This window comes from Myotis yumanensis, unplaced genomic scaffold (assembly GCF_028538775.1).
Source record: "Myotis yumanensis isolate MYYU_CA2020_CCGP unplaced genomic scaffold, mMyoYum1.0.hap1 SCAF_14, whole genome shotgun sequence".
In the NCBI taxonomy this organism is placed as follows: Eukaryota; Metazoa; Chordata; class Mammalia; order Chiroptera; family Vespertilionidae; genus Myotis; species Myotis yumanensis.
This window is the reverse complement of record NW_027223765.1, coordinates 51,808,917-51,821,676: the sequence shown is the minus strand read 5'-3', so window position 1 is coordinate 51,821,676 and position 12,760 is coordinate 51,808,917. Positions and strand designations below refer to the sequence as shown.

Genomic DNA, 12,760 nt, shown 5'->3' with positions numbered 1-12,760 from the left:
TAGGAATATATCCTAAAAAACCAGAAACAACAATCAGAAAGGATATAGGCACCCCTATGTTCATAGCGCAATTTACAATAGCTAAGATTTGGAAACAGCCTAAGTGCCCATCAGCAGATAAGTGCATAAAAAAGCTGTGGTGCATCTACACAATGGGATACTATGGGGCATTAAAAAAGAAAGAACTCTTACCATTTGCAACAGCATGGATGGACCTGGAGAGTATTATGCTAAGAGAAATAAGCCAGTTGGAGAAAGAGAAGTATCACATAATCTCACTCATATGTGGAATCTAATGAACCAGATAAACTGATGATCAAAAATAGACCCAGAGTCATAGAAGCATGAGCAGACTGTTGAACCTCAGAGGGAAGGCTGGGGAAGGTGGGTAAGAAGAAATCAACCAATGAATTTGTATGCATATATGCATAATCCATGGACATAGACAATGGGGTTATGAGGGCCTGCAGGGGGCAGTGGGGGACAGGAGTGGGCTAGAAGAGGTTAATGGGAGAAAAGGAGGACCTATGTAATACTTTCAACAATAAAGATTTTTTTAAAAATTTAAAAAGGGAATATATTTGTGTTTGTTTATATCTGCACAAAATTAATGCTAGAAGGCTATACAGACAACAAGAGTGGTTTATGTATAAGAGGCTGAAGGTGGGAAATTGGGTGGGTGGGGTCAGGAGTGAGAATAAAACTTTTTTTTAAATTTCTGAATCATCTGAATATATGACCAACTCAAATACCACAATCAAAATAAAGAGAAAATTTAACATCGTCTAAAATGCATGAGTCTCAGAGAACGCCCGTGCAAGTGCGCAGGACGCCAGGCCCTGCGGCTTGGAGCACCCCTTGTCTCTGGGCTCTGGGGTGCGAGGCACCAGCTGTTTGCCCTCCAGATGCTGCGTGGGGTGAGCTGGACCATTATGCAGTCCAGAGCCCTCAGCAAGCGCTGGTATATGAGGAGCCAACGCTGTATTGCCAGGCCATGGCACGCATTTGGGGCACTCTGGGTGCGGCCATTGGGACACCAAGGTGACCAGGGACAGAGCCCAGCCTACACTTCCTATTTCAGCTTCAGCCGCAAGCGTAGCAGCTATTGGGGTGTAGCCACCTTGAGTGAGGACAGCACAACTACCCCCATGGCTGCTGAATTAGGCCTGAGTGCCTACTTGCCACTCAGAAGGGGGACATGGGTTGCTATGGAAACAAGAGGAGCTTCGGGCTCTGGATACTGAGGGTTAGGCCCTCCTCATGCCACACAAGATCTGCACATAGAAAGGGAAGGGAAGATCTTGACCCTAGTCCATGTGTGCTGTTCCCACGCCCGGCCGTGAAGCCTGAGAGGCTGGCCTTGAAGGTGTGCATCCATCGCTTGCTGCGATCCTGGCCAAAGCCCTCCATTGGCTTACAGCCACGTGATCATTCTGGAGACCTGAACACAGCCCCATGTGATCATTCTGGGGACCTGAACACAGCCCCTGCCCCATATTCACTGGGATGCAGGCGACCTGGCAAGGCTCCACTAGGCCCCTGACCTTACTCCTGACTGTGGTTGGGCTCAGCCACCCAACCAATGCTGTTTTGTTTGTTTGTTTGTTTGTTTGTTTGTTTGTTTGCCCAGGGGCAGCTTCCTTCATGGAGAAACAGAGCTTAGTAGGAAATACTATTCTCAAAGCACTGAGGATTGGTTATTCATTCAATGGACATCACTGCTCCTACTTTTGGCCTGGCCCTGAGTCACCACCCAGTTCTGGCTCTGAGCCCCTCAGAGCTCTCTGCGTGGTGGGCTACGGACACATGACAGCCCCTCATAGAATGGTGTCTTTAGGGCTGAGGCAGAGGTGGCAGCCCCGGCAGCTGGGGAGTCAGAAGTGGCACTCCTGGGCCCACTGGACTTCAGGAGAGGCATCTGGAATGTGGGAATCTTCAAAGGTAGTGGAGTAGAGCTTCGGGGCGAGGGGAGCAAAGCCCTCTAGCATGAGAAAAGGCTGCAGGTGGAGAATTCGCCTGATGTGCAGAGCGAGCTGCAAGTCCTGTTCTTATTAGGAGTGACCTGGGAAGGGAGGTGAGGGACAGGAGATGGGCTGCTTCAGGAGCCAGATTTCAAGTGCCTTGAACATCACATTGCCTTGATCACTTCCTAATCCACTATGTCTCCTGCTCATAAACCTTCAATACCTCCCTCTTACCTCTGGCTTTCCAGGCCTGGCTTTCAAGGCTCTTTCTGGTCTGTGTCCAGCCTCTGTTTTAGTCCTCAGTCCCCCTACACACTGTCCACTCTTGCAGGTCATCTTCTCTCTGCCATTGAAAAGTAATTCTGATTTTGGCTTTCCTCACCATACCCTGAATTGGTGGGCATCCCCTCCCTTCTGTCTTTTTGCTTGCATGAACCTCTCATTTCTGAGTCCTTCTAGGTCATTGGTTCTCAAAACCCAACAGCACATTAGAACAAGGAGCTTTTGCAAAAATATCAATACCTTGACCAATTAAATCAGAAACCGTTGGGTGTGGGCCAGGGTAGCAGTACGTTTCAAAAGCTCCCAGGCTGATTTTATTGTACAGTCAGGTTTGAGAGCCGCTGCCCTGCAGGCCAGTTTCCCTCCTGAGTGGGGGGGTGGGGGTGGCCAGTAACTTATGCTGGCACAGCTCAGCTCAGCTGGGCTTGGCTCAAGAAGGGCCTCTAGGAAGATCCCTTGATTAGTTTGCAGAAGAGCCACGTAAACACGGAAGCTCCCACCTAGAAAATGAGCAGAAATGAGATAACGGTGGTGGGGAAGGGGGTGTACACTGCAAAGTATGAGCCTTCCTTCCCTCCCGACCTTATTCCTCGGCAGACATTCATTCAGACGGTTCTTTCTGCTTCCGGGGACAGTGTCATGGACCTTTATGCCTTCTCTCCTTAGTCCAGCGCTATCCTAGATAAGTGCACCTCCTACCTTCTTTCTTCCAGGAAAGAGAACTGACAGTCCCGGGTCACATGACAAACACTGTCCAGAGTAGCAGGACGTGCCCACTTCCCACAAGACCAGCTTTTCTAGGCTTCTCATCTCCCCAAATGGCACCATCATCCTCTGGGCTGCTCTTCTCAGAGCCGGGGAATCGTTAGTGTTGTCCTTCCTCCCTCCCCCTCCCTTCCCACATTCAATTGCTCAGCAAGTACTGTAGAGTCCAGCTCCACATCACCTCTGCATTCCATTTTTCTCTGTCTCCTCTGGTGCTACCCTAGTCTAAGCGGCCATCATCTCCTTGCACGAACTACAGTGGTCATCTCCTGCTGCTACTCTGGCCCCCAATTTAGCCTCCCCTCAGGATCCCCTCCCTCCACAGACCCATCACAGCCTCTGCCTGGGTTACTGCGGCTCAGCCCTTACGTTTCAGCTCCAGAGCACTTCCTAGAAGCCTCACTGATCCCAAGAACAAGCTCAGGTCCCCGCTTTGTCCCTAGCATCCTATCTGGCATGTCATCAGTGTTCTTTGAACATTTGTTGCATCGAATGAGTGGGATGGGCAGTGAGGGCTTTGACACAAGATAAACCAAATAGTGCCAGCCGTCTTCCTAATCCTGGCCCCAGCCCTGCTTTCTAGAGGCAGCCACCTTTAGCTTCCTCTTTCCCATTCTCTTGGGGAGCAATTCTAAGAACTGCTTTGATTACACAAACAACAAAGCAGGAAGGATGGACACGGAATCCAGCTCTGCCAAAGTTGGGCTGTGTGACCTTGAGCCGTAGTTTTTGGAGCAAACACATTTTCTTGGCTAAAATGAAGCAGCTGGTCTAAGTCCCTTTCTGTTCCGGGCATCTAGCTCTGCCTCTCCCTTCGCCCCCTCTGCTTCCCCAGGAATGCTTTCAGGAGGACCCAGGATGCAAGTGGATGACGGCCTGCTCAGTAACCTGGATTGCCGGGCTGGGTCTGACACAGGCCTCTACTGATACCTACGGCTGCCTCCACCCACAGCAGGAGGGGCCTTCACCTGCTGGTCGATAGTCATTGGCACCCGCCATCAGAACTATGGCTCCCGGATTACCTGTGTGCTGGGGACAGGACCTGGTCCTAGACACCTCCCAGGCCTCCTTCCTGCTGCCAGAGGTGATAGGCTCTGACCATTGCCCCGTGGGTGCAGCTTTGAGTGTGTCAACACCTCTGTGCCAGCAAAACAGTGCCCACCTCTTTGCCCCCGCTTCCTCCCTGAGTTGTCAGGCACCCAGCTCGAGGTCCTGCACTTCAGTTCATCCCCAACAAGAGCCGGTGCCCAAGCAGTCAGCGCTGAGCTCGGCAATAAATCCAGGGACAAATGCGCCAAAACAAAGCCCGTGTGCGCTCGACCAGGCCTCCGCCTAGTCAGGCCGGCTCCAGCAGAGGCCAAAAACCAATGAGCTACTTCCAGCCATCCTCCAGCCGTCCCCAAGCTCCTCCCAATTTGGAGCTTCCTAGCCTGTGTGCCCTGTGATTCCAAAGACCCCAGGAGATAAGGTGGTGGGCAAAGGGGTGGAGGGGCAGGCCAAGGCTTCAGAGGTCTAGGGGGAGAAGGAGGCAAGGACCTCACTCTGGAAGTCTGTGCTGGGGGCCCCCTGCCCATGACCCTCTACAGGGGCCACAGGGAGCCATGTGTGATATGAACTGTGAAGAAGCCAGGACCCAACCAAAGCCACCACGTGTACATGTGTTCCAGGCCTGGAGTCCTTCCACAGACCCCTCGTCCCGTGGCAACTTCTTCCTCTGGAGCAGGCCCAGCTGGGCCCACCCAGTGCAGGGAGGTCTGCTGGTCAGCCCTGTACGCGAGCCGAGGCCAGCACCTTCCTACACTGCCACGTCCTCCGCAAGGCTTCCTTCCCCTCCCCACCCCTCCTCCTCCTTCCCCTTCCTCAGGACCCTTCTGTTTCCTCCTCTCTTCCTCCTCTAAGGCCTCTCTCCCCTCTCTTCCTGCCGTGCTCCTCATTGGGGAGCTGCTTGGGCCTTAATGCTGCAGCCAGTCCCCGCCCACTTCCCACCTTCCTGTGAGAAGCACACAGGAACCAGTTGTTCTGGGCACTGTAAACCCTTCCCTTCCTTGCTGGGAAGTGTATCTGTGCCTCAATAAAGTCTGTGTGTTTGTTTTAGTGCAAAATAAAATAATTAAAAAAACACCTTTCATTTTGAACATATTTCTGGTGTCATGCTGGGTTGTAAACCTTGAGGACAGGGCATGGCCTATGACCACTGTAACCAGAGAGCCAGCCATGTGTCCTACTCTCAACCAGGGAATTAAATGCATACTTTTTACTGAACCAACGAATAAAGGAATGAACTTGCTGCTTTCCAGTACAAAGAGAATGATCATAAGCTGACTATCAAAAACTATCAAAGGACCAAGCAATGATGAAAACAATGACATTTTCATTTTTAAAATGGGAAATAGAAAGTTGATCACTGAATTAAGAGCTCAATGACCTAAAAGGGGAAAAGGGAAACGGAATGTATTCCTTCTGTGAACTCTATAGAATACTTTAATCCAGCTTCCTTGTATGGATTTACATGTGAAACTGAAGCCCAGTGGTGCTCCCTCAATGGGCTGGGAAGGAGCCACTCCCCCATCCCATCAAACCAGGTTTCTCCACAGAATGGTCCACTCTTTCCTCATGACCAAGCAATCCATGGAGAATGGGGGAAATCACCCAGACAGATGACTGGTGAAATGACTTCTATGCCAAGAAGCCAATAACAATGTCTTCATCCACAATATCACTTCCCAGATCCACAACAATTTACACAAAAATGCCACCCTCCTCACGGCAGCGTGCCTGATTTAGAGATTGGGCATCTGTTTCAGATAAAGGGTCTGAGTGGAACAGCAATCTCTGTTCTGACCAAACAGAGGAATCCTTTCATAAATCACTGCCAACCTGTCAGACATCTCACACGGAATTTCTTTTAAATCCAGGCAGTTTTCTTTTCCTCAGAGCTTGTCCTGCATGTTGTTATCAAGACCACGAAATGCATACTTCAAGCTTTTGAAAGACTCCAAAATAGCAGTAGTAAACCTAGTAATCAGTCTATGTCTCTCTCAGTTTACCCCATAATAAGACCCTTTTAGCCCTGGCCGGTGTGGCTCTGTTGGTTGGAGCATCGTCCCATACACATTCGGGAGGCAACTGGTCGATGTTTCTCTTTCACATCGACATTTCTCCCTATCTTTCCTCCTCTTTCTAAAATCAATTTTATAAATGTTTTCAGGAGGAAATGTTTAATAGCCAATGTTGTCAGAGAGCCTCCAGCTCAGGAATTTGCAAACAAATGGAACTGACTTGGTCACTCCTTGTTCGCTTGCCCAGAGCAGGCATTACTCATTGATCAGTCTCTTCCCACGGAGCTTGCGTGAGGTCCTGTTGTTTGTCTCAGCCCAAGTCCCAGGTGAGCGCTATAAGGAGCAGCAATGAACATGCAGGATGGCATAGCCCGATCCGATCACTTTTAAGATAACAGAACTTGCCGGAAGCTGGTCCATCCTTGCTGCTTGACACAGTCACTGCAGGAAAGAAACATCTGCACAGCATATGTTTCAAGGGACCTGGCATATATAGCATATTGTTCTTAATATGTTTGCTCTCCTTAGCGCCATGTGTTTTAACCAAGGTCACCTCTCTGAGAAAGGATTTTTCCCCAGGTGGGGATTTTTCCCTGAGGTTAGGGAGGGGATACAACCCCTTAATTAAGTGCCAGGTGGGTAGTTAAGCTACATAATCTTTACTCCCTGGAATGGAGATAAGAAACGCCCTAACCTTTGGAATAGAAATTGATAGGATTAAAATCAACTGGTATAAATACAGATGTAACGAGACAACTTGAGAGAGAACCTAGACACAGAACCTAGAGACAGGACTTGGCTGGAGATCCTACACAGAACCTAGAGATAGGACTTGGCTGGAGATCCTATACAGAACCTAGAGAGAGAACCTAGGGAGAGAACATGGCAAAAGATCCTGGACAGAACCTGGCTACAGAACTTTACTGGAGAACCTAGACAGAACATGGCAAAAGAACCTGGATAGAACCTGGCTACAGAACTTCACTGGAGAACCTAGACAGAACATGGCAAAAGAACCTGGATAGAACCTGGCTAAAGAACCTGGTGACTGAACCTGGCTGGAGAACCTGGAGAACCTGGCTGGAGAACCTAGTGAGAGAACATGGCACCAGAACTTGGTTGGAGATCCTGACCAGAACTTCGCTGGAGATCCTAGCCAGAACTTCGCTGGAGATCCTAGAGAGAACCTCCCTATGCTGATCAACTGAATGCCGTCTCCGTGTCATTCCTTCATCATCCGACTCCATCCACACCTTTGGGGACCCCTGGACCTGCTGGGGTCAGACCCCAGCAAGAACTGAGCCAGCGGGAAAGAGACGTGGCCGTGGTCACACAGTGCATCAGGGATGCTCTGAGCATGTCCCTAAGCACTGATCTCAGTATTGTCCTTTCTCTCCACCAACACATGGCTTGCGTTCAGAAGGCCAAGTATGAGCTTGTTGAGTATGTGTGGTTGTTCTTGTATTTTTCAACAGTTACCTCGTTTTCCTTAAAAAAAAAAAAAAAATTCTTGCATACCAGTTAATCCCGGTTAACTGTTTTTCAAATAAAGAATTTACTAATTTACTAATCATTCCAATATAAACGATTCAGGAGTTCCTAGCAGCCTGCTGCTCTAAATATCATTTTGTTTTAGTGATGATCTCCTTTTTCCATAAAATATGCATCCTCCTCAGTGAAGAAGGGGTAATTGCTTTAAGCAGGAAATTAGTTTTCATCTGGGCTGACACCAGGGCTGTGGGATGAGCTTGGATCATGGACAATACCCTCCCCAAAGCTGCACAAGGGCATGGTAAAGCCGCAGGGCCCTTTAATCAATTCATTACTGTGTTTATTACATTTCAACTGGGCTTTATTTTTTCTTTTGCTTCAGCAAAGATTCTGAGAATTATAGGACGTCAGAACCAGATGGGCCTTTCCTTTCATTCAGTTAGACAAGTATGAGAAAGCAAGGGAGTCCTGGACATGATTTGCCCAGGGTAACACAGCGAGGGCCCAGCTCTCATAATTCTAAGCTCCTTCCAACTCTGCACCCCACAACCCCGAAATCAAAATGAGCAGTCCAAAACATCCTGAGCTCACTAATCAATGCTTCACACACCTTTATGTGCATGTGAATCAACCTGGGATCTCATGAAAACAGATTCACATTAGGAAGGTCTTGCGGGGAGGGGGTGGGCGGGCTGCAATGCTGCATTTCTAACTGCTCCCCAGAGGTGCCAGGCGCTGACCCCTGGCCAGTCTCTGTTTAGTGCAAAGAAAACCATCTGCTTCTAGTAGAGAATCTTCACTGGATCCCAGACTAACCAGCCGCATGCGGTTGCGGTGTCAGTTGGGTCATCTTAGGTTGTTAGACGCTGGGATGCCGGTTACGCGATAAGGAAGACTTACACTTACGGGAGAAGCTGGCCCATTAACTGAATTGATGAGACTTGATGAGATACAGGAGGAAGCAAATTCATTCCCCCACTGCTGTCTTCAGATCTTCTCTACTGTGTTTTCTCTCCTGCCCAGGTCAATGCCGAGGGTGGATCCCATGGTGTGTTTGGGAACATTCAAGTATTAGCAATCTCATTTCGAGGTATTGAAATAGCCACTTCCGTTTCTCGTCCAATTCCAGCTTTTCTCCCCAGTAGTGTAGACATAACCCCAGGTGGGAAAGTAGAATGACTGTGTTTCTTACCTTGCTGGGCCTCCAGTTCTAACCAGTCTTGGCTACTTCTGAACGGCACAGAGTTGGGGCAGGGAGAAGGAGAATTTACGGAGGGGACCATTTGGTCTTACTGAACTGGTGACAAAAAACCTCCAACTTTGGCTCCTTCGCCTTTGGGGCAGTTTTATGTTCTTTAGAGACTCTTCCTCCCTCACGCCCCAGAACTAAGAGGCTGACAGTGCTCTGCTCCGGGGTACAACTCACAGTCCACGTCCTGCTACATTCTCTTCAGAGGCGGGTTCTTTAAAGAGGCTCAAACAGGCTATCAGTGCCAGTGGCACCCACTGTCGTGGCTCACAGCCCACTCTATATCTTTGCAGGAGGGACAGCCTCTCACCCTGGGGCTCTTCCGTGCCTCTGCTCCCCAACTCCAAGAAAAACCAGTCAAGCCCTTCTAAAAATATTTTCATTATGCTCCACGAGGTGACATTTTACCGTTTAAAAAAATCTCATGGCCCTGGCCAGTTTGGCTCAGATAGTGCGTTGGCATGGGTACTGAAGGGTCCCAGGTTCAATTCCAGTCAAGGGCACATGCCTGGGTTGTGGTCTCAATCCCCAGTAGGGGGCCTACAGAAGGCAGCCAATCAATGATTCTCTCGCATCATTGATTTTTCTATCTCTTTCTCGCTCTCCCTTCCTCTCTGAAATCAATAAAAGTATATATTTTTTAAATCTTATGAAGAACTGTATAATATAGAATACTAATCTATTGGTCTTAAATCCCTAGAGGTGTATATTTTAGACCGAAGCATGTTTCCTGAGTACAGAATGGTTATATATTTCTAAGAAATGGTTGCTAATCCTTCTGGCATAAAGGTTGGATAGATAGAATGAATGTTTCTTCAATTCAGTTCATTATAGCAATTGACCACCTACCAATTTCTAGACACATTGCTTGAAGAGTTAACACCCTAAAATTCCTATGAATTAATGATAAAAGCACTATTGGAATCTTAGTAGATAACATTTTAATTTTTTCCATGAAAAATGTATTATATGGAACATTAATCTCATGGTCCATTCATGTCATAGAATACTGACTTATGTATTATTATAGAAAGAAGTCTAATACATTTAGCAAAAAAGTGTATAGAACAGACTATATACAGTATATATATATATATATATATATATATATATAATTTGTAAGAGTATAAGCTATAATGTTAAAAAAAATAATGATTCTGATTATGGAAGAGCTTTGCTTACTAATTTATTCTTTCCTGTACTCCTGATTTTTAAAAAAACTATATAATACATTTATAATCAGAAAAAAATGTTAAGAAACAAATAATGATGCCATGAAATTAAACTCCCAGTTTTTTCCTTCATAGGTCTCTTTGTGACAACCTGCAGCATGCTACATTAGCCTCCCCAATGGAAATAGTATATGAGCTGCAGGTAAAATTTTATTATAGTAATAAGATTTTACTCAACACAATATATCCAAAAGATTATCATTTACATTCTTCTCCCTCCCCCAAGTCTTTGAAATCCTCTGTGTATTTTACACAACACATATCAATGTAGCTACTGGCTAGTGTATTGGACAGTATGGTTTTACATATGCATTTGCTGTTGTTCTGATAAATAAGAGAAGAGCCAATTCTGTTTTGGGTACTTTTCTGCTTGCTTTTGTAGTTCAAGCAATAGTAAAATCACTAAAACACAAACACAATCAAAAGAAAGACATGCCGCCCTGGCCGGTTTGGCTCAGTGGATGGAGCGTCGGCCTGCGGACTCAGGGATCCCGGGTTTGATTCTGGTTGGGGGCATGTGCCTTGGTTGCGGGCACATCCCCAGTGGCAGGGGTGTAGAGGGCAGCTGATCGATGTTTCTCTCTCATCGATGTTTCTGGCTCTCTATCCCTCTCCCTTCCTCTCTGTGAGAAATCAATGAAATGTATTTTTAAAAAAAAAAAGAAGAAGAAAGACATGCCCAAGAGTTAACAGCAGTTATTTTTGGAGAATCTTTGGTTTACTGGTTTTTAATTTCTAAAGTTGATTTTATTAAAATGGTTGTGTATTATATCAATAATCTTGAAAAGACAGTTGTTGGGTTTTTGTTTGTTTAAAGACACTGTGGCTCTAAGCGTTCCTTTCCCTAAAAAAACACACTTTGGGTGGACCCCTACCTGTCACCCTTATCTCTACTTTCACTCTCTCTTGTTGACAGGAGGGTCAAAGTCAGCATCTCCGGGAGCCACAGTCGAGCTGTTCCCGGAAGGAGTGGCACTGAGACTGCGATAAAAGGTCACAGGTATCAGAGCTCCTGGACTGCACCCCGAGACAATGACCAGGATTATTATCAAGCTTCTCTGAATAATCAGCCATGGATCTCAAAGGTCTGATTCATCCTAAAGTTACTCCTCTTACTTATTTGTTTGTTTATTTATTTACTTACTTATTTATTTTTCCTGTGGTAGTACCACGCAGGAGACATTTTTATTGCCTGACTAGCAGCTAGAGCAGGGGTGGGCAAACTTTTTGACTCGAGGGCCACAATGGGCTCTTAAACTGGACTGGAGGGCCGGAACAAAAGCATGGATGGAGTGTTTGTGTGAACTAATATAAATTCAAAGTAAACATCATTACATAAAAGAGTACGGTCTTTTTTTTTTTTTTAGTTTTATTCATTTCAAACGGGCCGGATCCGGCCCGAGGGCCGTAGTTTGCCCACGGCTGAGCTAGAGGGACAGGGTACAAGGTAGACCTCACAGCACAGTGTAACAGGTAGGCCTGGGTTCCCATCTCTAGGCTTCCATTTCCTCAGCTGTAAGGTAGAGATAATATACAACTTACTTCATAAGATTGTATTATCCTATGTAATAAAAGCCTAATATGCAAATTGACTGAACGGCAGAATGACCGGTCACTATGATGTGCACTGACCACAAGGGGGCAGACACTCAATGCAGGAGCTTCCCCCAGGCCAGCCAAGGCAGGCACCAGCAGGGCCCCTGCCACCCCGATCGCCTCGCTGGTTGCCCCAAAAAGGGAGGCAACCAGCGGCGGCAGCAGGGGACAGGGACGGCGAGCGGGCAGTGCCAGGCCAGCCAAAGTGAGGGCCATTGGGGGCCACCCCAATCGCCCCACTGGTAGCCCCACAGATTGGCCCTGATTGCCAGCCAGGCCTAGGGACCCTACCCATGCACAAATTTCGTGCACTGAGCCTCTAGTAATTTTATAAATATGTTGTATTTTTGTGTTGCTGTTTTGTATCAAGTATATTATACACAGAGAAAAGTGCACCCATCCTAAGTGCAAAGCACAGTAAATCTCCACAAATTAAAAATATACTCTTGTTGTTACAGAAGACCGGAGAAAAACCAAGCCATGCTTAGAGAAAGGGAGTTACATTTTATTATTAAATTCTGTGCTGGCCCAGAGAAAAATGTGTCTTTCAAATTCTGGGTCCCCCAACATGGAGGAAACTCTCTTTATTTATACTTTTTCCAGTCCTCTGTCTCCAAAATTTAGAATGAGACTTCCAGGCCTTCTGAGAAAGAAGGCCTGCGTGCTGGGAAGAGGCCATGAGACCATATCTCAAGGCCTGGCCTGGTGTCCGCACTGACAACTCTGTCTGGGGCAGTCTATGGCCTCTCTGGAATGGGAGTAGTCTTATTTTCCTTATTATTTAAGCAAGCAAGTGTTTACAGAAGCCATACTATCAGGGTTAAAATTTCAAACAGCAGTTTTTATATAAGATGGATGCTTCACTGTGACCATCACCTAGATCAGGAAACATCACTTTAGTGCCCCAGCCCCCTCCGGTCTCTGCCCCCTGTATTAGTTGTCTCTTGCTGTATTACAAACAAGCCGAGTGGCTTGAAACAGCACAAATTTGTTATCTCAGTTTCCACAGGTCGGGATCCTGGCTATGGCTTACCTGGATCCTCTGCTCAGGTCTCAGAAGATGGCAACCAAAGTGTCAGCCAAGGCTCGGGGCTCCTTTGAGGCTAAAGCTCATTCAGGGTG

The 12,760-nt window shown here is 47.1% G+C and overlaps 1 pseudogene; it reads left to right on the top strand.

Moving 5' to 3' along the window:
- The first annotated feature begins 932 nt into the window (after positions 1-932).
- Positions 933-4,967, top strand: LOC139022423 (DNA-(apurinic or apyrimidinic site) endonuclease 2-like; annotated as a pseudogene).
- The last annotated feature ends 7,793 nt before the right edge of the window (positions 4,968-12,760 follow it).